At 38.1% G+C, this 24563-nt stretch overlaps 1 long non-coding RNA gene across 1 annotated transcript; it reads right to left on the bottom strand.

Annotated features, from left to right (window-relative positions):
* Positions 1-901: 901 nt before the first annotated feature.
* LOC124625786 lies at positions 902-23911 on the bottom strand. The gene is made up of 3 exons (XR_006980722.1): positions 23822-23911; positions 7925-7989; positions 902-1163 (listed from the first exon to the last, which is right to left on the bottom strand). It is a non-coding gene; the product is annotated as an uncharacterized LOC124625786 (long non-coding RNA).
* Positions 23912-24563: the final 652 nt, after the last annotated feature.

Here is a 24563-nt window from a genome sequence, read left to right as displayed (position 1 = left end):
ATCTTTCCTGATATTTATTGTTAGTCCCTCCAATTGCTTCACATCGTCCTTTATTGACGTAACGTCAGATTACAGGCAGTTAACTCTGTACAGTTTAACTAGCTGTACATTACAGGTAGTTAACCTCTCTCTCTTTCTCTCTCTCTCTCTCTTTCTCTCTCTCTCTCCCTCTCTCCCTCCCTCCCTCCCTCTCACTCTCTCTCTCTCTCTCTCTCTCTGTCTCTCTCTCTCTCTCTCTCTCTCTCTAACACACACACACACACACACACACACACACACACACACACACACACAAAATTCGTATGATAAAAAATTACCAGTTTGCAATTTTATTTGCGATAGATATCCTAGCCTGATACCGAAAAATTCAATCTAATTTTTTACGAAACGTACAATTATTTTTATGTTGGTTACTGAAAACTGTATTAATAATATAACTGATAGATTCTCCTCAAATAGATACACATAAAAGTTACTGTGCTGTGAATTTTTACGAAGTGATGTCTCTGATGGAATTTGTCACAATGTAGTAGAGAGCTCTTTTGTGAGAAACAAGGAGAGAAACTGCTTGTAAAGCATGTACTACTTGCCGGCCGAAGTGGCCGTGCGGTTAAAGGCGCTGCAGTCTGGAACCGCAAGACCGCTACGGTCGCAGGTTCGAATCCTGCCTCGGGCATGGATGTTTGTGATGTCCTTAGGTTAGTTAGGTTTAACTAGTTCTAAGTTCTAGGGGACTAATGACCTCAGCAGTTGAGTCCCATAGTGCTCAGAGCCATTTGAACCATGTACTACTTACATCCTCTGAAAAGGGCTGAAAGTTATCGTTTTGGCAGATGCCAGTAAATTAATAAAGGTCTACACACTTTCTACTGGATTGATTTTATTTAATGCTGGTGCTATATATTCTTACACAGAAATCAGTGGTTTAAATTGGTGCATCTTTATTGTAAATACCACACAAAATCTGCGTTGACCGGGATGATATTGTCACAGGCGTTGTTTGTAACGTGCATTATGCCATGCAAAGTGTTGTTCTGCAAAACTTTAGCATATTAACCAGATTTGATACGCGGTTCCTGCGCAGTTGTTGTTGACATTATTCTTGATGTTGTTGTCGATGGTGTTGCTGTATTTGTAGTTGTTCTGGTTGTCGTAGTTGTAGTCTGGAATATAGAAGAATAATTTTAATCATCCAGAAACGAATATTTACTTCGCACACAAACAGTCATTTGTATTTTGCCTGCAATAAATATGATTCAGTTACCTCGGCTTCAGCAGTTTACTTAAATGTGTAAAAACATCTATTCATTCTACACTGCAAAAATGTAGTGACATACTGGCAGTTTCAGAGGCTTGGTTTCTGAAATACAACTATCTGCATCGAGACAACATTATATGGCCGTGAGCGACTACGTTATGTTATCCTCTTGTAGTGGAGGGAGAATAAAATTTCAGTTAATATTTGTTCGCTGTATTCTCCTACAGACGTGGTCCACTAGGTAATCACGTAATTTTGCTATTCGCACAGAGTGAATGGCTGACATTTTCCAAGAACTCATTTACTTTGTTGGTACATATGACAAAAGTTTTTTTGTGATAAGCAGAAGTGTATTGGAACGGGCCGTAAATACAGCGAGCTGCCTATTGGTTAGCAGTGATCTACCGACATCCAAGCACATGGGCATGGATGAAGTGAACGGTAGTTTCAACTAGCGATTGATTCTTCTTAATTTTTGCTGGACTACGGTACACAGTTTCAGTTTGTCAAGTAAAGGGATGTTCTGAATAAGGTTCGAGTTGTTTTACGTTAGTGACATAGAAGTTTCGATGAATTTGCCTCCACATTTCCCCACGACACTGGGACGCTACGAGCAACCGGCTTGTATTGTCACGGTCACTGGTCTGGATTTGACGCTCGGCCAGCAGGCCTAAGTGGCAACTAGCAGGGCAAGGAATGTGAGGCGTTTAAGTTCCTGAACAACTGGCTGACGGGTTTTTCCGAGTCCACAACGTGTTCGCTATCTGAAAGGGTAAAGACGACACAATAGCAGCAAAGATAGACGAAATGCAAGACGAAACACTTATATTTTCAACGAAAGCGTTACAGATCCTAAACGCATTATACAGATATACCATGTACACCAGAAAAAGCTTCAAGCTAGACTCTAGACTGGTTATTATAGAATTTAGTATTCAAAATGAAATATTTACTCTGCCGGGGATTGTGTGCTGGTATGGAATTGTATGTTGTTGTTGTTGTTGCGGTCTTCAGTCCAGAGACTGGTTTGATGCAGCTCTCCATGGTACTCCATCCTGTGCAAGTATCTTCATCTCCAAGTACCTACTGCAACCTACATCCTTCTCAATCTGTTTAGTGAATTCATCTCTTGGTCTCCCTCTACGATTTTTACCCTCCACGCTGCGCTCCAAAAGTAAATTGGTGATCCCTTGATGCCTCAGAATATGCCCTACCAACCTATCCCGTCCTCTAGTCAAGTTGTACCACAAATTTCTCATATCTCCAATTCTATTCAATACCTCCTCACTAGTTATGTTATCTACCCATCTAATTTGCAGCATTCTTCTGTAGCACCACATTTCAAAAGCTTCTATTCTCTTCTTGTCTAAACTTTTTAATGTCCACGTTTCAATTCCATACATTGTCACACTCCATACAAATACTTTCAGAAACGACTTCCTGACACTGAAATCTATACTCGATGTTAACAAATTTCCCCTTCTTCAGAAACACTTTCCTTGCCATTGTCAGTCTACATTTTACATCCTCACTACTTCGACCATCATCAGTTAATTTGCTCCCCAAATAGCAAAACTCATGTACTACTATAATGTCTCATTTCCTAATCTAATTCCCGCAGCATCACCCGATTTAATTCGACTACATTCCATTATCCTTGTTTTGCTTTAGTACATGTTCATCTTATATCCTCCTTTCAAGACACTGTCCATTCCGTTCAAATGCTCTTCCAGATCCTTTGCTGTCTCTGACAGAATTACAATGTCATCGGCGAACCTCAAAGTTTTTACTTCTTCTCCATGAATTTTAATACCTACTCCGAATTTTTCTTTTTTTTCCTTTACTGCTTGCTCAATATACAGATTGAATAACATCGGGGAGAGGCTACAACCCTGTCTCACTCCTTTCCCAACCACTGCTTCCCTTTCATGCCCCTCGACTCTTATAACAGCCATCTGGTTTCTGTACAAATTGTAAATAGCCTTTCGCTCCCTGTATTTTACCCCTGCCACCTTCAGAATTTGAAAGAGAGTATTCCAGTTAAAGTTGTCAAAAGCTTTCTCTAAGTCTACAAATGCTAGAAACGTAGGTTTGCCTTTCCTTAATCTTTCTTCTAAGATAAGTCGTAAGGTTAGTATTGCCTCACGTGTTCCAACATTTCTACGGAATCCAAACTGATCTTCCCCGAGGTCCGCTTCTACCAGTTTTTCCATTCGTCTGTAAAGATTTCGCGTTAGTATTTTGCAGCTGTGACTTATTAAACTGATAGTTCGGTAATTTTCACATCTGTCAACACCTGCTTTCTTTGGGATTGGAATTATTACATTCTTCTTGAAGTCTGTGGGTATTTCGCCTGTCTCATACATCTTGCTCACCAGATGGTAGAGTTTTGTCATGACTGGCTCTCCCAAGGCTATCAGTAGATCTAATGGAATGTTGTCTACTCCCGGGTCCTTGTTTCGACTCAGGTCTCTCAGTGCTCTGTCAAACTCTTCACGCAGTAACTTATCTCCCATTCCATCTTCATCTACATCCTCTTCCATTTCCATAATATTGTCCTTAAGTACATCGCCCTTGTATAAACCCTCTATATACTCCTTCCACCTTTCTGCCTTCCCTTCTTTGCTTAGAACTGGGTTGCCATCTGAGCTCTTGATATTCATACAAGTGGTTCTCTTCTCTCCAAAGGTCTCTTTAATTTTCCTGTAGGCAGTATCTATCTTACCCCTAGTGAGACAAGCCTCTACATCCTTACATTTGTCCTCTAGCCATCCCTGCTTAGCCATTTTGCACTTCCTGTCGATCTCATTTTTGCAGGCAGAATAAAACTGTGTGCCAGACCGATACCGTACTCGGAAAGTTTCACTTGCAGAGAAGTGCTCTACCTACTGACCTACCCAGGTGCGGCTAACAACTCGTTCTCACAGATTGACTTCTGCTAGTACCTGTCTCCTACCTTCCAAACTTCGCAGAAGTTCTCCTGCGAAACGTGCAGGGCTAGCGCTCGTGGAAGAAAGGGTATTCCCGAGATATGGCTTAGCCACAGCCTGGGGGATGTCTCCAGATTGCAAATTTCTCTCACAAGCGGTGTGTGCGCTGTTATGAAACTTTCTGGCAGATTAAAACTGATTTCCGGAGTGTTGGAGACCAGGTACTGCTGGAAGTAAAGCCGTGATGACGGGTGTTGAGTCGTGTTTAGATAGTTCAGTTAGTAGAGCACTTAATCGTGAAAGACAGAGGTCTCTAGTTTAGGTCTCGGTCCGACTGACAGTTTTAATGTGCCAGGAAGTTTAATCTCAGCGCTTGCTGCGATACTGAAGTGAAGATGTGAGGACGGGTCGTGAGACGTACCTGGGTAGTTCAGTCGGCAGAGCACTTGTCAGCAAACTGTATAATTCCCGAGTTTTAGTTTCGGTCCGCCGCACACTTTCAATCTGACAGGGAGTTTAAAATGGAGTATTGTTATTCATTGAATCAGATTATAAAATTATTGACAAGTAACCTACTAGGGCATTCTGATCACATGATACATCGTCAGTAAACACCACAAGAAGCTACATTTAAAATCAGGCATATCTGTAAAGTGTAAGTCGATATTCAAATTTAGCGGTTCACACTTCAACGTAACTCGAAGGGAGCATGAGCTCCTAGATCCTTACCGAATAATGCTAGAGGAAGAGTAACCACATTCTCTTTCTTTATTTCGTAAGTGTATATAATGCTCCAAAACCTTTTTACCTTGGAAAACCGGATGTTGGCATACATGCGTGACTTTGTTAATAACTTAGTAACTACGTTGATATTTTAACGATTTCTTGTAAGATGGCCACAATAACTTTGTCTGTTTCTTAGCGTTATATGTCTATGTATAACTGGCATTAATTTGAATGGTTGCCATTATTTAAGCAACTACTTCAGATTAAATAGTGTGATGTGACAAAGAGCTTGTAAGGGAGAATGAAAGAGTGAGTCTTTTGTTTGTTATCTTTTTTTGGCGGGCCCTTTGCGGTGTTTTTGCCGTGAGACTGTACATCCAAGGAGTCACAGGCGAGCTAAATACTTCACCATTTTAGTGGACTATGAATAATTTCGTGAGCACGACTTAAGGAATTACTGGACGTAGGATATTTGACTTGGCTTTCTGTGATTTACTTTGCGTTACCATATGAACATTTTGTTTATGGGATTGAGGGCAGCTGTGAAATCATTTTATCAACTGCAGTTAACACCTGTATTCATGTCTTACAGGTTTTTGCATGTTTTTCACACTGTCTGTCCACAAGATTTGAGTTGAAGTTGCGATTTACAGTCGGGAACTGCGTATTCGGATTCGAAATGTTTATGTTGTCTTCTCTTGAATTACTGTGCTCTTAATGCATTTTGCTCACACATATTTTTGTATACAATATTCTGCTCTCACTACATGCTGTTAAAATACATAATTATTTAATATTTAATTATTTTGCATTTGAATATGTAATCACTGTGAGGCCACCATTATGGTATGTGAGATTAACGAACATTTATTTGGTTTCTAATATAACCTTATAGTTTCTTCAACAAGAATAATCCTATTGTACTCATCCAGTCATTTTTCCTCCTCATTTCTACTTCTCGTTAACTTGCTTATTTGTGTACTCTCACCAGGAGCAGCCTGCCGCCAAAGGCCTCCATTCAGCTTATGGACACTAAATGGTAAGATGTATTCCTCGGTGGTGAGATGTATTTTCCCAGGATCTCGAGTCCAGTGAGGTACAACTGCTACCATATGCTAGTATTCCTCGTTTGTTATTTCTGCACCATGACAATGGACATGACAAATGACAGGATTCTCGTAATGCCAACGGTTGATGGGAATCTGTTCATTTCCATCCGGTGGAAAGAATATCAACGATTCTTTAAAGTAAATTTTTAATTTATAAGGCTTTTATGTTAAGTATTTCCAACAAATTTCAGTTAGCCCTCGCAATAAAGGTCAACAAGCTGCCCGCTTGACCTTCACAGAATGATCTCCGTACTTGGTTGAGTACAATACTAACTCAAACGACAAAGCCTCATAAATCTCAGCAGCATGAAAAGAATTTGCACACTTCAGTACCTATCTTTTGATAGTATTAGACTGTTATGATTTTTAGATAACCCTCTGTGCAACACATACGATCTCCAAAGTAGGTCAAATATCTTTATATGTTCGTTGTTTTTTAATAGAAGTAATTATTTTTAATTATCGTGCCGAAGTCTGTCAGTAGTTACGGTTTAACTAACGTTAGAGATCCCGCAGATTATTCCATATATCATCCAACAGATCTTGAAATGGCTAAAGAACAGTAAATGTAGCCACATGTGCTCTAAATCAGTCCCTGTCAACTGGTGCTTTAAATTTGGAAACATTTTAATGGTGCTACATTGCTCGTTTGGCGTACGCGAAAATAATTTTGATACGTTATACATAAGTAAGTGTTATTAGTTTCTAATAATTTTTCACGATGGGTCATTTTTATTGAAGGTACCAAAAGGATGTTAATTATTGAGAATGAACGTTTGAACAACATATATTTGACGTACACGTTCTCTCTAAAATTTTCTCTGCTTGGATTTGAATAGTATTTGGATAAAGTTTTTATTTTCCAATGGAATAAATATTCCAGGACGTGTAATTTTCTTTTTCCAAGATAGGAAATTCGTATTAAACGGACACAAGTTATACATTAATAACAAAATGAAATTACGTTGCTAAACACAAATAATAACTCCAACAAAATCAAGTATTTTCTTTTTCATGTATTTTTCTCTACTTGCAAGAACTGTACAATATAGGAGTGAGGCCTATGCTCCTCTCCTAGCATCTAATATAATACTGAATTGTCTACAAGTAACAGCAGAAATCGTGCTCAACGCTCCGATGCCTTAAAACAGACCCATTTCAGAGGAAAATAGATGAAAGGTAAAAACGGAGATTGCTCGGTAATGTATGACAAGCAAAATTCACTCGAATGTTACTACAATTTAATTCTTCTTAAGTGCGGAGTGTCTAGCTTAAATTAATATAAACTCCGTAAGGTTTGGGATTGATATTTTATCGTTCACTGCGAACAGAGATGCTCAAATCCCATACAGCTACTTCAAACCCAGTACAAGCTTTGATATCACTGAGTGCCCAAATGTTGAACATCGCACCTTTTAAGCCACGTATCTAGGTGAAAACAACTACTTCACATTCAGTACGAGCTAATTTAGCAATGAGGCTCTAAATTTTATGTGAATAGGATCTAATCCATATTATACATATGTGGCGAGTCAGGTGAGCTATTAACTAATACTGATGACCATAACGTGAACGATCATAAAAAAACTAAATCAAAAAGAAAGAGAGAGGAAATCCCAGTAATCAGCAAAAAAGTTACTTTGTGGTATGGCGAAATATAAATTGTTAAAGTTTGGAACGTTCATCATTTTGAGAAAGGTGGTTGTGTCTTTTATAAATGTTGTACACAGTAAATCAAATTGAGTTTAAAAATTTAGATACAAAGCCTTCAATACATTACCAGAAGACACATATTATTGCTTCTACGTTTTCATATAAGTTTAGAAGCATAAACGGCGAATATCTTAGTAAATAAGACACTAGGTGAGTCGAGAAATACGAGTTTTACTTATAATTCGTACCTGTGTTCTTTGGTTTAGGCACTGGATATTGCAACCATCGATGAAAAACTCGCTATAAAGGGAAGCTGTAAAATGAAAAAAAAACTTTGTTATTCACTTCAGTAAGCCACTTAATTAGTCTGTAATACTACAGACAATCCTATGTACAACTTCATAATAAAACATGACGTCATCGAAGCCGTTTCTGGTATCGAAACCCCGATTCATACTCAGAATTAAATACATAAGGCAAGATCTGTAGCTTCTGGCATATTTTTAAAATCGTAGTCATTCAACTCCATATCTGAGAATTTCGCATCGACAAAATTACAACGAGAATTAACTGATACACAGAAACAGTGTTCCTCTTTCAGCTTCTTGATACATTGCACTACAGCGAGTTCAGAGTTTATAGATGAAAAAAATGGAAGTACGTTCTGCCGGTTAAATTTTTCCTCCTGAATTTTTGACAGTTTGTGTTAGCCTATCGTTTTAAAAGGATGTTTCCTGTTTTGCACGACGGAATCAATGGAGCGAGACATGAAATCAACATACACATTCTTAGATGAGGTAAGAGTCTTTTCGATGAAAGCCTGGGCCATTTCGCGAAATATTATGTCTTATTTGCATTGGGAATAAGCACTACAACAAGTATTATTACAGTTTAGAAGAATCAGAAAAATTACAAGGATTATTAGAGATGATAACGCCTGACTAGGAAGGTTTTGCAAAACTTGAAGATAAAACCTGCAAGTTACTTCTGTACTCATGTGCTGGTGATGCAAAAATAAAGCCGTTCCAACTCAAATGGTGACTTCACCTTCTAGATGTGAACCCTGCATGTCGAGGCTCTGATGGCCGAATATAGCTGGTGGAACCGCAACACCTGGTGCAGAGGAAATAATGTAGCACTCCGCAACTCGAGGGAGCTTAGATTGGCATCCCTGTCACTAGCATTATTTATTATCGTTTGGCCTTCCATACACAGATATGTCAAGTCCCACACAGTTAAAATAGGTATAGCCATGTGAGTTAACGAGCATTGGGCTCTCATTTAAAAATATGGCCGAAGAGTGAGCCTTCAGGAATTGTGAAACAAACCCTGAACTGTGTGCCATAAAGAGCGCAGATTCGACCAGGACGGGGAAATTCACAAGTGTCTATTGTGCTGAATGAGGCCTAGGCGCTGTAGATGTGTGAGTGAGACACAATAGGGAAATCCCGTAGAAGCCGCTTGTGGCCGCGGAGACGTAGCAGTGTTAAATATGACGGACTTAAGATGGGCCGTAAAGGGAAACATTTATGAAAATTATTCTGTTATGTAGTAATTTAGGGAATGAAGCCACAGTAATTTTAATCTACCATCATCCACAAATTTTCATGGTGATCTCAGTAAAACTTGAATATTTATCATATCTATAATAGTTTAGGATTTACTGTTAAAGTGAAATTAACAAGTTTTGCAACAAAGACCTGAATGATCAAATATGAACGCTTTGATCGACCTTAACGATCGACATTTCCTACAGAAGCGCTTCATGAAAATGACAAATTTTGTAAATATCAACACTGTAACTGTATTTGCTTAAAAGATATGGTAAATTTAAATTATAAGTATTTTCAGTTAAGCATCAGGTCATTATTTCCGCTACAATTCTTACCCCCTAAAGTCCCCTCCAATATCATGGAAGTTCTTCCTTGATGCCGTATAACTGCATAAAGGAGAGACTGATATCTGAATGAGCAGAAGAGGTGGTTAATGTATAACAATGTAATTACTGATATATGATGGGGCGGTCATAACTGTAAAGATTACGCCTCATATAATTTTCTAGTAATAACTTTGAAACATAGCGTGTCACAGTCCGAGCACTGGAAGTTTACGACTTTCGACAACTACAGCATCACTTGAATGTAGAAGTGACTCGTAGAGTGTGTAATAATTTAAATCTGAAGGTACTGAACCATCTGAAGACGTAAATTTTTCTGCAATATGGTATTTCGTAGCAGTGTAAACTATGTGTTAAACTACATTATTGACCTGTGTCTTTATCGTCACGAATAGGTCCCTGCCTCCAAGAAACCTACTGACATGTCCAGTATCATAAATATCTAACAATATTTAACAGTTACATCACATTTGGTTTCTTTGAAAAATTCTTCTAATTCTTCTGGAAATTTAATTTAACTAAGAGCCATTTTTCCGTGTACCGACCTTCAGTTTGGTGTTATTTTATTTGAAAGCAATTAAACTATTTTGTTTGAACCCTGGCACTAAACAGGTCGAATATTGAATGAAAATTAATTTTTCTTCTGATATAACTGTGTGTTGATTGCTTGGTGTGCAATATTTGAATGTTGTTTATGGGGTTGGTATATCATAATGCCATAATTCATTTAGTTGGTGGGAAACTTCCGTTTTTTATGTTGTGTTTAACATGTTGTTGTTGTTGTTGTTGTGGTATTCAGTCCAGAGACTGGTTTGATGCAGCTCTCCGTGCTACTCTATCCTGTGCAAGCTTCTTCATCTCCCAGTAGCTACTGCAGCCTACATCCTTCTGAATCTACTTAGTGGATTCATCTCTTGGTCTCCTTCTATGATTTTTACCCTCCACGCTGCCCTCCAATGCTAAATTTGTGATCCCTTGATGCCTCAGGACTTGTCCTACCAACCGATCCCTTCTTCTAGTCAAGTTGTGCCACAAGCTTCTCCTCTCCCCAATTCTATTCAATACCTCCTCATTAGTTACGTGATCTACCCACCTAAACTTCAACATTCTTCTGTAGCACCACATTTCGAAAGCTTCTATTCTCTTCTTGTCCAAACAATTTATTGCCCATGCTTCACTTCCATACATGGCTACACTCCATACAAATGCTCAGTCCGGAACGGCGCGACTGCTATGGTCGCAGGTTCGAATCCTGCCTCGGGCATGGATGTGTGTGATGTTCTTAGGTTAGTTAGGTTTAAGTAGTTCTAAGTTCTAGGGCACTGATGACCACTGATGTTAAGTCCCATAGTGCTCAGAGCCATTTGAACCATTTGAACCATTCCATACAAATACTTTCAGGAACGACTTCCTGACACTTAAATCTAAACTCAATGTTAACAAATTTCTCTTCTTCTGAAACGCTTTCCTTGCCATTGCCAGTCTACATTTTATATCCTCCCCACTTCGACCGTCGTCAGTTATTTTACTCCCCAAATAGCAAAACTCCTTTACTACTTTAAGTATCTTATTTCCTAATCTAATTCCCTCAGCGTCACCCGCCTTAATTCGACTACATTCCATTATCCATGTTTTGCTTTTGTTGATGTTCATCTTATACCCTCCTTTCAAGACACTGTCCATTCCGTTCAACTGCTCTTCCAAGTCCTTTGCTGTCTGTGACAGAATTGTAATGTCTTCGGCGAACCTCAAAGTTTTTATTTCTTCTCCATGGATTTTATTACCTACTCCGAAATTTTCTTTTGTTTCCTTTACTGCTTGCCTAATACACAGATTGAATAACATCGGGGATAGGCTACAACCATGTCTCACTCCCTTCGCGACCACTGCTTCCCTTTCATACCCCTGAACTCTTATAACTGCCATCTGCTTTCTGTACAAATTGTAAGTAGCCTTTCGCTCCCTGTATTTTACCCCCGCCACTTCCAGAATTTGAAAGAGAGTATCCCAATCAACATTGTCAAAAGCTTTCTCTAAGTCTACAAATGTTAGAAACGGTCGGCTTGCCTTTCCTTAATCTTTCTTCTAAGATAAGTGTTCCAACATTTCTACGGAATCCAAACTGATCATCCGCGATGTCGGCTTCTATCAGTTTTTCCATTCGTCTGTAATGATTTCGTGTTAGTTTTTTGGAGCTGTGACTTACTAAACTGATAGTTCTGTGATTTTCACACCTGTCAACACCTGATTTCTATGGGATTGGAATTATTATTTTCTTCTTGAAGTCTGAGGGAATTTCGCCTGTCTCATACATCCTGCTCACCAGATGGTAGATTTTTGTCCGGACTGGCTCTCCCAAGGCTGTCAGTAGTTCTAATGGAATGTTGTCTACTCCCGGGGCCCTGTTTCCACTCAGGTCTTTCAGTGCTCTGTGAAACTCTTCACACAGTATCATATCTCCCATTGCATCTTAATCTACATCCTCTTCCATTTCCATAATATTGTCCTCAAGTACATCGCCCTTGTATGGACCCTCTATATACTCCTTCCACCTCTCTGCTTTCCCTACTTTGCTGAGAACTGGGCTTCCATTAAAGCTCTTGAAATTGATGCAAGTGGTTCTCCTTTCTCCAAAGGTCTCTTTAATTTTCCTGTACGCAGTATCTATCTTACCCCTAGTGAGGTAAGCCTCTACATCCTTACATTTGTCCTCTAGCCATCCCTGCTTAGCCATTTGGCACTTCCTGTCGATCTCATTTTTGAGACGTTTGTATTCCTTTTTGCCTGCTTCATTTACTGCATTTTTATATTTTCTCCTTTCATCATTTAAATTCAATATTTCTTCTGTTACCCAAGGGTTTCTACTAGCACTCGTCTTTTTACCTATTTTATCCTCTGATGCCTTCACTATTTCATCCCTCAAAGTTACCCATTCTTCTTCTACTGTATTTCTTTCCCCCATTCCAGTCAGTTGTTCCCTTATGCTCTCCCTGAAACTCTGTACAATCTCTGGTTCTTACAGTTTATCCAGGTCCCATCTCCTTATATTCCCACCTTTTTGCAGTTTCCTCAGTTTTAATCTACACTTCATAACCTGTGGATTGTGGTCAGAGTCCACATCTGCCCCTGTAAAAAGTCTTGCAATTTAAAACCTGGTTCCCAAATCTCTGTCTTACTATTAAATAATCTATCTGATACCTTTTAATATCTCCAGGGTTCTTCCATGTATACAACCTTCTTTAACGATTCTTAAACCAAGTTTTAGCTATGATTAAGTTACGCTCTGCTAGGCGGCTTCCTCTTTCATTTCTTAGCCCCAATCCATATTCACCTACTATGTTTCCTTCTCTCCCTTATCCTACGCTTGAATTCCAGTCACCAATGACTATTAAATTGTCGTCTCCTTTCACTTCCTGAATAATTTCTTTTCTCTCATCATACATTTCATTAATTTCTTCGCCATCTGCAGAGCTAGTTGGCATATAAACTTGTACTACTTTAGTTGGCGTGGGCTTCGTGTCTATCTTTGCCACAATAATGTGTTCACTATGCTGTTTGTAGTAGCTTACCCGTACTCCTATTTTTTTATTCATTATTGAACCTACTCCTGCATTACCCCTACTTGATTTTGTATTTATAACCCTGTATTCACCTGACCAAAAGTCTTGTTCCTCCTGCCACCGAACTTCACTAATTCACACTATATCTAACTTTAACCTATCCATTTCCCTTTTTAAATTTTCTAACCCATTTGGCTGATTAAGGGATCTGACATTCCACGCTCCGATCCATAGAACGCCAGTTTTCTTTCTCCTGATAACAATGTCCTCTTGAGTAGTCTCTGCCTGGAGATCCGAATGGGGGACTATTGTACCTGCGGAATATTTTACACAAGAGGACGCCATCGTCATTTAATCATACAGTAAAGCTGCATGCCCTCGGGAAAAATTACGGCTGTAGCTTCCCCTTGCTTTCAGCCATTTGCAGTACCAGAAGAGCAAGACTATTTTGGTTAGTGTTACAAGGCCAGATCAGTCAATCATCCAGACTGTTGCCCCTGAACTACTGAAAAGGCTGCTGCCTCTCTTCATGAACCACACGTTTGTCTGGTCTCTCAACAGATACGCCTCCGTTGTGGTTGCACCTACGGTACGGCTATCTGTATTGTTGAGGCACGCAAGCCTCCCCACCAACACCAAGGTCCGTGGTTCATGGAGGGAGGGTGTTTAACATATTTAAAAATAAATTTGTCTACGTAAAGGCTAGTGTGCAACGGCGTTTGTGTTGTAAATAGGCTGTATAGATTTTTTATTGGTAACGCCACGTAGCGCTCTGTATGAAAATCACTGGCTGTGCTGCGTGCAGTCTGTGGCTGTTTTGGATTGTTGTTGGCTATTGTAGGGTTGGGTAGTTGGCTGTTAATAGTTCGTAGTGTTGTGCAGTTGGAGGTGAGCAGCCAGCAGTGGTGGATGTGGGGAGAGAAAAGGCGGAGTTTTGAAATTTGTAAGGCTGGGTGTCATGAACTGCTATATATATAATGACTATTAAGGTAAATATATTGTTTGTTCTCTATCAAAATTTTTCATTTGCTAACTATGCCTATCAGTAATTAGTGCCTTCAGTAGTTTGTATCTATTATTTAGCTGGCAGTAGTGACGCTCGCTGTATTGCAGTAGCTTGAGTAACGAAGATTTTTGTGAGGTAAGTGATTTGTGAAAGGTATAGTTTAATGTTAGTCAGGGCCATTCTTTTGTAGGGATTATTAAAGTCAGATTGCGTTGGGCTAAAACTATTGTGTGTCAGTTTAGTGTTGAACAGAATAGGTAAAGAGCGAAATGTCTCAGTGCGTTCAGTTCTGCTCAGCTGTTTGAAAATCAAATAACGTAAGGGATTTACCAGCACAGTAATTCACTAATTTTACTAAGGGGATATTTCATATGTCGACCCTTAGCCGAGGATACCTCACTGGAATCTTCTGATTTTATCTTGTAGTTTGTGTAATTAGTGTAGCTTTTGTTTATTGCTAGCGCGTAATTGTAGAGAAAATCTCCTTTGTAGTTGCAGTCTTTCATTGTTGTACAGTACAACAGTTGTGGCATGCATGTAAATTTGCACCAACTATTTCGCAGCTGCGCTTGCCATTAACGAGATATTATTTTCAGTGCTATGTTCTCTTACTTTTGCTCTTCAATTTGTGCTTCTCTGTGTTATCGTGTGAAATATTGTGACAATAATGGCGTGTGAAAAACGTAACACTAGGTTCCAAGGTAAACTGAGAAATAATAGTGACGACGAGTGTAGCTTATCAGCACCACTGTGTAATGAATTAACTAATGTTCATAGTAGTAATTTGGTAATAGTGCATAGGGAAATGGAGCGGGCTGCAAATAGTGGCGTAGGCAGTGAAACAATTAGTGAACAGGGAAGCATTATCGATCGATCGGTCGGCAACAGCTTGCCTCAGGAATCCGAAATGACATGACACAATCTTGCAAATACTGTAGATTCGGGTTTTGCGTCCTCGCCGTTTTCTCAAATAATTCAAGGCACATTTTCTGCTTTTCAAAATGCGAATATTGCCGGTTCAAATACATTGCCGAATAGCACTGACGAACATGTTTCAGGCACCAGTGCATTGTTATTACAATTAATGCAACAAATGGGACAAAAGCTTCAAAAGGTAGACACAATGGAACAAAATCTTCAAAAGTTAGACATAATGGAACAAAATCAGAGACAAACACAGCAAAAGCTTCAAAAGATAGACACCACACTTGAACAAACACGTGAAGATTTAACTACTGAGTTACACAACATTGAATCGAAATGTCAAAAAGTCTATAATGACGTAAAAACACAAATTTGTGAGTATTTTCAAGTTATTTTTTCGCGGCATGGAAATGTATTACAGAATCAAGAAACAGCCATAAAAGAGCTGCAAACCATTGTTCATGAAAATCATGAGACCTTGTGGGCTAAAATTGACTCAGTTGCATCTACCGATTCGGTTATACTACTTGCAAAAACTCAGGAAAACTTAAATGACACAGTAGATACTCTGAAAATTGGTTCAGAAAGACACGTGGAGAAAATTAGTTCATTATCAGAGAAAGTATCCGAACTTTCGGATCAGTTCACTAACTTATCCACAAAGGTAGATGATAATCTGAATGACGCAAGACCAGTAGTCTTTAATGACCCAGAAGAATATGAACAAATTAAGAAATTCAAAGAAAATCAGAATCAAATTAATACGCAACACAAAAGAGAAATCCGGGAAGTACTAGATCAGTTGGCACACGTAATACAAAATTACATATTTCAGAGGACACTCGCGCTCCAACACGGGAAGAGGGACTTAAAAATACGGAAAAGCCACAAAATAATAACACAGGGCATTTCGGAATCTATGAAAGAAATTGGCAAGGGGCACCGAATTTTGAGATGGAACCGCCGACACGAAGTAACAATGACCGATATGCTACTCGCCGACACGATGATTTTGACTATAAGCTGTTCATTACTACAAGTAAATTCAAAACATTTAGGAATTCTGGCAACGACATTCATCCACAAGCGTGGCTCCATCAATTCTTTCATTGTTTTCCTCCCAAATGGACATTAGAGCACAGATTAGAATTTATGTGTGGCTACTTAGAGAATGAACCAGCTGAAACAATGCGATCGGTCATTCACGATTGTCACAGTGAAGGAGAATTTTATTATGCCTTCCTCTCAGCATATTGGTCTCAAGCTACACAAGATCGAGTAAAACATAGCATCATAATGATGAAACATTTCGAACAATCTGAATTTCCAGTCTTGTGAAATACTTTGAAGACATGTTGCACAGTAAGGTACCTGTCAAACCCTTACAGCCCCTCAGAACTCATCCGCATTTGCTTAATCAAATAGCCTGAACATTTACGACATACTATTTTGGCAGGACGTTGCAAAGACGACATTGATGCTTTTCAGGGACTCTTACAAAAATTAGAAATTGACACTGACAATCGCGCGATGCGAAAACAGGAACACAACAATTACAGGTCACATCGGTGACAATTCTGCGATGAAAGAAATAATAACTGGACACGACATGGCTATTCTTACAACGCAAATCGTGAACAAAACAGACAGCACCCATATGACAACCACTGGCAGAGTAATAGTTACAGAGAAAGATCGCATTTCTGTAGTAATGAATATGACAGAGACAATCATAGAAACAGACAATACGGCAACCAGAACTATTATTATCACAGGAGACAGAATAACTTCAGACGTAACGATCCACCGTGCAGTGGTAATTCAGGGAGAAATTCTTTACCACTTAACCCACAAGAAAGAAACTACAGGAACTACCGACATGACGACAGACGGTATAATCATAACGACAGACCTGAATATCATCAGAACTGGCGGGATTCAAACAGTGCTGGGCTCTGTCGGCAAGGTGAAGTTGTGGAAGTTAGGTCTCCTAATCCCAATAACGACGCACGCCAACAAAGAATTAGCAGACAATGACTTGCACCGCAGGCAGCCACGTGCGCCGGCTGGCTCAGAGAAAAATTACATAAACGCTAACCTTGAGAAAAATTTGAGCATTCTTTACCGATGTACCATATAGCACATGAGAATTCCGTTGAAGCTGGAGCTCTGCATAGTAGGAAGAGTAAAAGATTGCACCACATTTCACATGTAAAGCCGTTTATTGAGAGATAAACTGATTTTTTAAATTAGTCCTTGCTATAAAATTTTTCACTTCACGCTACTCATACAATTTGACACACTGAGAAACTGTTAACATGCAAAAATGTTCTGAAGTTAACTATCCAGTCTAGAACCTAGGGAACATGTTTAGACAGTATTTACAAATGCATTGTTATAGTGATCAGACATCACAATGTTATTGTGTGTGTACATTCTTGCTTGTTAGTTGCACGATTACATGACGACTATAAGGCTTACATACTTAGAACATATACTGGTACTGCTAATGACATTTTAATGCAACATTTAGGTTTACTTGAAAATACATTCTGGATTTAAGGTACTTTCTGAGAGATAACGGATGACACAGTGGTTAGTTTATTTGACAGCTACACGATTATAAGATGACGCTACTAATGTGTGACAAAATTTACATTGTTGCCTTTGCAGTGTATCTGCACAGTTATTCTGAATTCTTGTGGAAAGTAAAACATGTTTTAGTAGTAACTTTTGTGGTATAGCTGCAATGAGACAGCCTTTTTCGTAGCACAACAACACGTTACATTATAGTACTTTCTTGATCACAGTAAGGTATGTAATAACTACGGTATCTATACGCAAAGCATTTCACTTTTGTTTATTACCAGGTAAGTACATTGACTTCTACAGAACTTTGCTTATGGTCGACGACAATTACTATACTTAGCACATTTTTACCGTTAAGTAGTGACAGAGATTATCTTACAACAAGGCGCACAGTTTAGCGCTACAGTACACGTATTTTAGTGATTGATTTTGTACTTAAAACATTTATTTTTAAAGATTTATGAATTAAATGATACAAAGGTTTTTTGTGATACATTTCATTCCATTGCTGTAATCTGTAACACCTGACGGTATAGTTACAATAATCCTCAGGGGGGTACATGCCTACACTGTGTACCATGTGTTTGGCAAGCACAAGGAGCCCTAGCTAATGTGGTATTTGCTTATACAACTTTACACATCGGTGCTATATTTCTCTAACACATAAATTACACAGCTATGTGATCATTTAACTGAGAGAAACAAACATTTATCTTACTACATCAGTGACAGATGTTTATGTAATTAGACAGTTAGATAACTTCACACTTATGATATTGTATTTTGTATGTACTTTGTGAACTCTTCATATTCTTTCAAAACCATTGTGATGCTATGAGAGCTTTGAGTGATGTATTTGGTATGAGATCATGATTTTTAAAGTACGTTTGAGGTAGATGACGCTATTGAAATGAGCAGAGAATATTTTTTAGGGTTTGAAATTATTGCAAAAGCTACGACGGTTTTGAGATTTGGCTGAGTTTTTATGATGTTATTATTATGATGACAATGTCTATTATGCTGTTGAGGTATGTTTATGATCAATAAGCTTATGCTATATGAGGAATTTAATTATGTTACATATTTCTTATGAAGAAATACTGAAGAAGTGTCGACGAACATGTATCTGTGTAACAAGGTAAAGAATAATGAGTAGTGGTTAGGCACCCTGATTTGAGAAAAAGGATGTTGGAAACCAAGAATTGTACTTTAAGAGTTATGAAATGTGTGTAAATGCGTGAATGTATCACAATGCCGGCGAAAAGTTTTTGGACACTGTTACATTTATAGGATTTTGTTTCTACACATTTCTACTGTAATTTCTCGACTTGTAAAATTTTATTTGTATCGTGTCACTGTAGCGGAAACTTCTGTTGTAAATTTTGGAAAGAAAACTAAGTGACCTCGACGTAATGCGTCGTTGACGCCCAGCTGTTCGTCGCATGGAGAAAAAGCCATTAGGTGGTGAAAAAGCAGGCCATTAACCTCCATATTGACAGTTCTTTGTAGAAAGCATCACAAATACGACACGCTCAAACTTGAAAACATGATTACACTGTAGAGTTCTTAATTTATGATATTTACTGAAATGAAATGATGAGAAACATTTTACATCTATTGTCTTTCTAGTTGAGAGATTGCTCATTTTGTTTAATATCTGGTTTCCAGCTGTGTTGCAACATTGGCTTTATAAAATAAAATTAAGTGCATTTGCTAATGTGAACACTTTCTGCCAACAGAGCTATTAAATAATAATTTTATGATCCATATTCTTCGAAACAGGAGCACTTGGAATGGAGAGAACAATAAGAAAGGATTAATAACAGTAACTGCATACATAATTTTCTTTTCAACTACTTGGTAATTTTTTTGGTAGAGTAAGTTATCGTGATGCATCACTCTAGTGTTAAGATGTGACATAGGAATTAAATATGGCCATTTTTACTGTAATATTTTTTCTGCATGTGAGTTTGTCATGTTTAGATATAAGTTACTGCATTTGCTGCTGCTGTTTTTTCCAGGCATAGTGCTACTAAATTTCACTTTGTATTACTCTGTTAATCCAGTTTTACTACTGATTTATTTTTCGTGTTGCTGCACATTGACTCATATTAGTTGTAATGTTGCATTTTCTCTGTTAATTTATATTTACTTCTGCTTGCTTTGCGAATTTGCATTTTTTTGTCATTGCTGTTTGCGTTAATTGTTTTGTGCTGCTGGATTGCCTCGTCCCTTAGTTTAGCATCTGAGCTCATTAGATTTAAGTTAGCTTAAGATGGGGTAGGCTATATAAGAGAACGAGTTGTGATGAATTGAAAGAAGTGCATTGAGAAGCTGTAAGAAAATGGTTTGGCCAAAAAAGTATTTTGAAAGAGGATATGAACAAAAAAGTAGGGGTTAGCGACAACTGATTTAGGTAGGATTTTCTTGGAAATAAATGATGAGGTAAGATAATGGAAAATAAATAATGAGGTAAGAAATATGTGAACATATAAATACAGCAAACATGCTTGGATAGGATTTCTTTTGGTGGAGGCAAATGTTGAAATATGACGAAAGATCTAGGGAAAGAAGTTTTGGGTTGGACTGCAGTACCAAATGTTACACTGAAAACAAACCCTGTCCTTTCCCCTTGTGTTATCCCACTATGTGTTTGTGTACCCTTGGGTATTTGTGTTTTCCTGTCTTTATGTATTTAGCTAATAAGATTTATGTTGTAGAATTTTTCTAGTACTAAGCTACATTCACTATGATGAGGAATACTGTTATCCTCAAATATAATTTGCATTAATAATATGTTATTTTCTTTGTAAAGATTTTTATAGACATTATTAATTCTGTTATGTTTCAATTCTCATGTGTGAAATTAATGTTTCGAAAACTATTCTCATTATTTTATGTATTTACTTATGTCATAATTCCTGTAACACTGATGTGTCTGTTTATTTGTATTTTTTTGTAAAGCCTGTACTACTACAAATGTTATCTGTATTGATATGTTCTTTAATGATGTATTTTGTACCTTTGTTATTGTATTCTCATGTTATAAAATTTTAATTGACACCAGTTCATCAAATTAAGTATCATTTAACTGCGCACGTTTCTGTTGCTCATAATATATGCACAGTATGTGAGAAGTTGGGACTGTTAGTGCTTGCACGTATGTCGATAATTCAGCAAGGGACTGGTTAACAGCATTGCTGGTTCTAAGGACAACTAAAAAAAAAAACTTTGTGAGTGCACAAGTGGTGGTTTATGGACTTGCTATATTCTCTGCAAGACTCTTCAATGGTGATTGTGCACCTGCACAGTTACAGCAGACGGCTGCTGGCCATGTCTACAAGGACTACAGTGGGTCTGCATCTTTGATGGCCCAACAATACCATTATCTCTACAAAGACTGCAGTGAGTCTGTACCTCTGGTGGCACACCAATACCATAATCTCTACCAGGACTACAGTGGGTCTGCTCTGTGATGACCTACCTACCAATATTCTTCAAAACTTTGACTTACTCAGCTGTGGGTTTGCTCTGTTGTGGACCATTACCTGTCTGCATGTCAAGAGTCAGCACTGTCTTTCCGTTGGAAGGACAACACTACTTCTTCAACAGTGCACGGAAATCCACAACTTCTGTGTGCGTTTTCTTCAATGCTCAGAATTTGAGAAAAAAAAAGAAACGCTGCAATTTTACTGTGATGAATAATCAGGACTCTCTTTATGGACTGTGAGAAAATTTTAGCTTTTGAACAACATCGTATCAGTAAGTGTCTGCTTTGATTTCTTTGTTATTGTAATTATGAAAAATTTTTTCAAATCTGTATTGGCCAGTGCCCAAAACAATTTGTAAAATTTTTTGTGGGGAGCATGGGGGATATGTAAGTAGGATGTATAGGTTTTTTTTAATTGGTAACGCCACATAGCGCTCTGTATGAAAATCACTGGCTGTGCTGCATGCAGTCTGTGGCTGGTTTCCATTGTTGTTGGCTATTGTAGCGTTGGGCAGTTGGCTGTTAACAGCACCTAGTGTTGCGCAGTTGGAGGTGAGCCGAAGCAGTGGTGGATGTGGGGAGAGGAATAGTGGAGTTTTGAAATTTGTAAGACTGGATGTCATGATCTGCTATATATATTATGACTATTAAGGAGAATATATTATTTGTTGTCTATCAAAATCTTTCATTTGCTAACTATGCCTATCAGTAGTTAGTGCCTTCAGTAGTTTGAATCTTTTATTTAGCTGGCAGTAGTGGCGCTCGCTGTATTGCAGTTTCTTGAGTAACGAAGATTTTTGTGAGGTAAGTGATTTGTGAAAGGTATAGTTTAACGTTAGTCAGGGCCATTCTTTTGTTGGGATTATTAAAAGTCGGATTGCGTTGTGCTAAAAATATTGTGTCTCAGTTTAAGCACAGTCGTATACAGTTTTTCTAAGGTGACGTTTCAGTGTGCTGTCGTGTTCAAGGTCATTTCATCGTGACGGTAATCACTGAACATTTTATGCATTAAGAATGTTCCTTCCAAATATTTGAACTGTGTTTCGAACATACTAAATTGAGTAACCACATTGAATATTTAGGCAGTATGATACAAAATTACTTAATCGAATTGTACACACTATCGTAGATTATGTATGTGACTGCTATAATCAAATGATACTGTCGTGGTGTACTGGGGCTGTATTATTTCACATACACCATTGTTCATGTCAAGCATCTAGGTTATTTGGCCAAATATTAATAGTTATTTCCCTGTAAGATCTGTACCACATTTAACCCTTTTATCAATCAATAATATCATATCAAAAAAATTCTATTTGAGAGAGTTGTCATTGCTATTCTCAGCAGGCAGTTCTGTAGATTTTACCATTTGTGTTCGGCAGTTTTCGGAACGATGGCGTTGCTCCAGTAGTCCTTAGGTGCGCGCTCGCTCAGCCTAGTGATTTAGCTAGGTGTGGGAATGTTAGAAAGTAACTTCATTGTCTCAGTAGGAGGCTTTAATGCTAGAACTCTTAATGAACTGTTAGATAATGTAAGAGATGTAATGGAAGATATATCTTATATTCGTACCTTATCTCAGATAATAATTACTAATTCTTGTTCTCAGCATCAAATGATTCCTGATATGGACAGTAAGAGGTCAGACATAACGGAAAACACCAAAATAGTTCACAGACCTCAGAGCTGATAGAAAAGGTGACTTATACAATGATCACGGCTTAGCGAATTCAGAAAAAAAAACATTTGCTATGGATGTGGTAGAAAGATAAACAAACGAATAGAGATTACAGGTAGGAAACATATTGTCTACAAGAAAAGTCTGTATGACATCTATATCAGAAGCAAATAATAGTAACAGCCATTTCAGTAGAACTAGTTAATGACTTTGAAGAGAAATGTAAGAATATGATGAACGTAAACGAAATCGTTGAAAGTTTTGGGACAAAAAAAAAAAAAAGGGTCTGTAAAATGATGGTATGAAAGCGTTGAAAGTAAATCAAAGAGCAGAAATCTGTCAAATGAGGCTAAACGATGTATTAATATAAGCTGCAACAGGAAAGCTGTGATACATACAATTCTCACACAACTCTAACATAAAAACACACGTATATGAGCGTCGGAATGCAGCTTTTGTGATATTAAAAAAAATCTCACATTTCAGGTGAGATGCACAGCAACAATCCACATAATATTAGAGGAACAATGCAGGAAGAAGTAGGATCAGATATAGGAGAAAATACTGCAGCGGATAAAAAAGAGCAGGAAAAATCAGTACAACATCCAAAAAGGAAACGAAAAGAAAAGAACCAGGAGGCAGCAATACTATTAATGATGAATTAGTTGCATACCTACTAAACAAAAGTGGACTTTGGTGTATCACTTCACATTACTCTAGAGTTTTCTTTGTTGGTATAGACTTTTAAAATAACATGCTAAATTTGATCTGAAGATTCCTAGATAGCAATTAAATAAGCGAATTAAACTAGAAAGTACTGAGGACTTCCACATTACCTCAGCTGTAGTACCTTTCGTGAGACACTGAAAACACATCTCTGTCATATCAAGTACCAAAATTAAAATTATTATTATTTAGTGAATCCTTATTTAACAGGTAAATAGCATCAATCATACGCAAGAACATCAAACAATTATTGAATTGTGCATAATTATACATACCTGCAGTGAAAATACTGTCGGCATTGCGAATCTGAGTTGCCAGGTTCAAACATTCTGTAGAACAGGACACCTGTGCGGTGCTGATGCCTAATAAAAAAGAAAAACATTGTAACTCTTCAGGCTTTCCCGGCGAGATCTTGACATGTGGAATAATCGGGTCTACTGTCGGATGTTTGTGTCGCTTTGGCACAACATTTCGGCCACGTAACTCGTTGCCTTCTTCAGGCGCTACCTGAGACTGCTGCATTGGAAGATCTTGTCCAGTATTTATGCCCAAAGGGTGCTGGGTGCTCTCTGGGAATAAATACTGGGCAAGATCCTCCAATACGGCAGTCTCAGGTAGCACCTGAAGAAGGCAACGAGTTACGTGACCGAAATATTGTGCCAGAGCGACACAAACATCAGGCAATAGACCCGATTATTCCACACATCAAGAAAAACGTTGTGTAAACGTTGTGAAAAAGACTACATGGCACTTGCAGACTGTACGGTGTACAACGGGTACATGCGCAGGTATTTCTATTGATAACCGAGGATGGTGTACTGATAAACATTACTTCAATATTTATGTGATTTACAGAATAATAATTAGAACTATTACAAGTTATGTATTTTTTGGTTGGCTAGTACCTTCAACAACATGTGCCAAGAGCAAACCATTATGCTTATGTTCCCCTGAGCAGCAGGTCATGTCTTAAAGTGTGGCTGTGTGGATATAAAACGGTCAATCTACACTAACAGG

This window comes from Schistocerca americana, chromosome 8 (genome assembly GCF_021461395.2).
Source record: "Schistocerca americana isolate TAMUIC-IGC-003095 chromosome 8, iqSchAmer2.1, whole genome shotgun sequence".
Taxonomy (NCBI): domain Eukaryota; kingdom Metazoa; phylum Arthropoda; class Insecta; order Orthoptera; family Acrididae; genus Schistocerca; species Schistocerca americana.
This window is presented reverse-complemented; position numbering and strand designations above follow the sequence as displayed.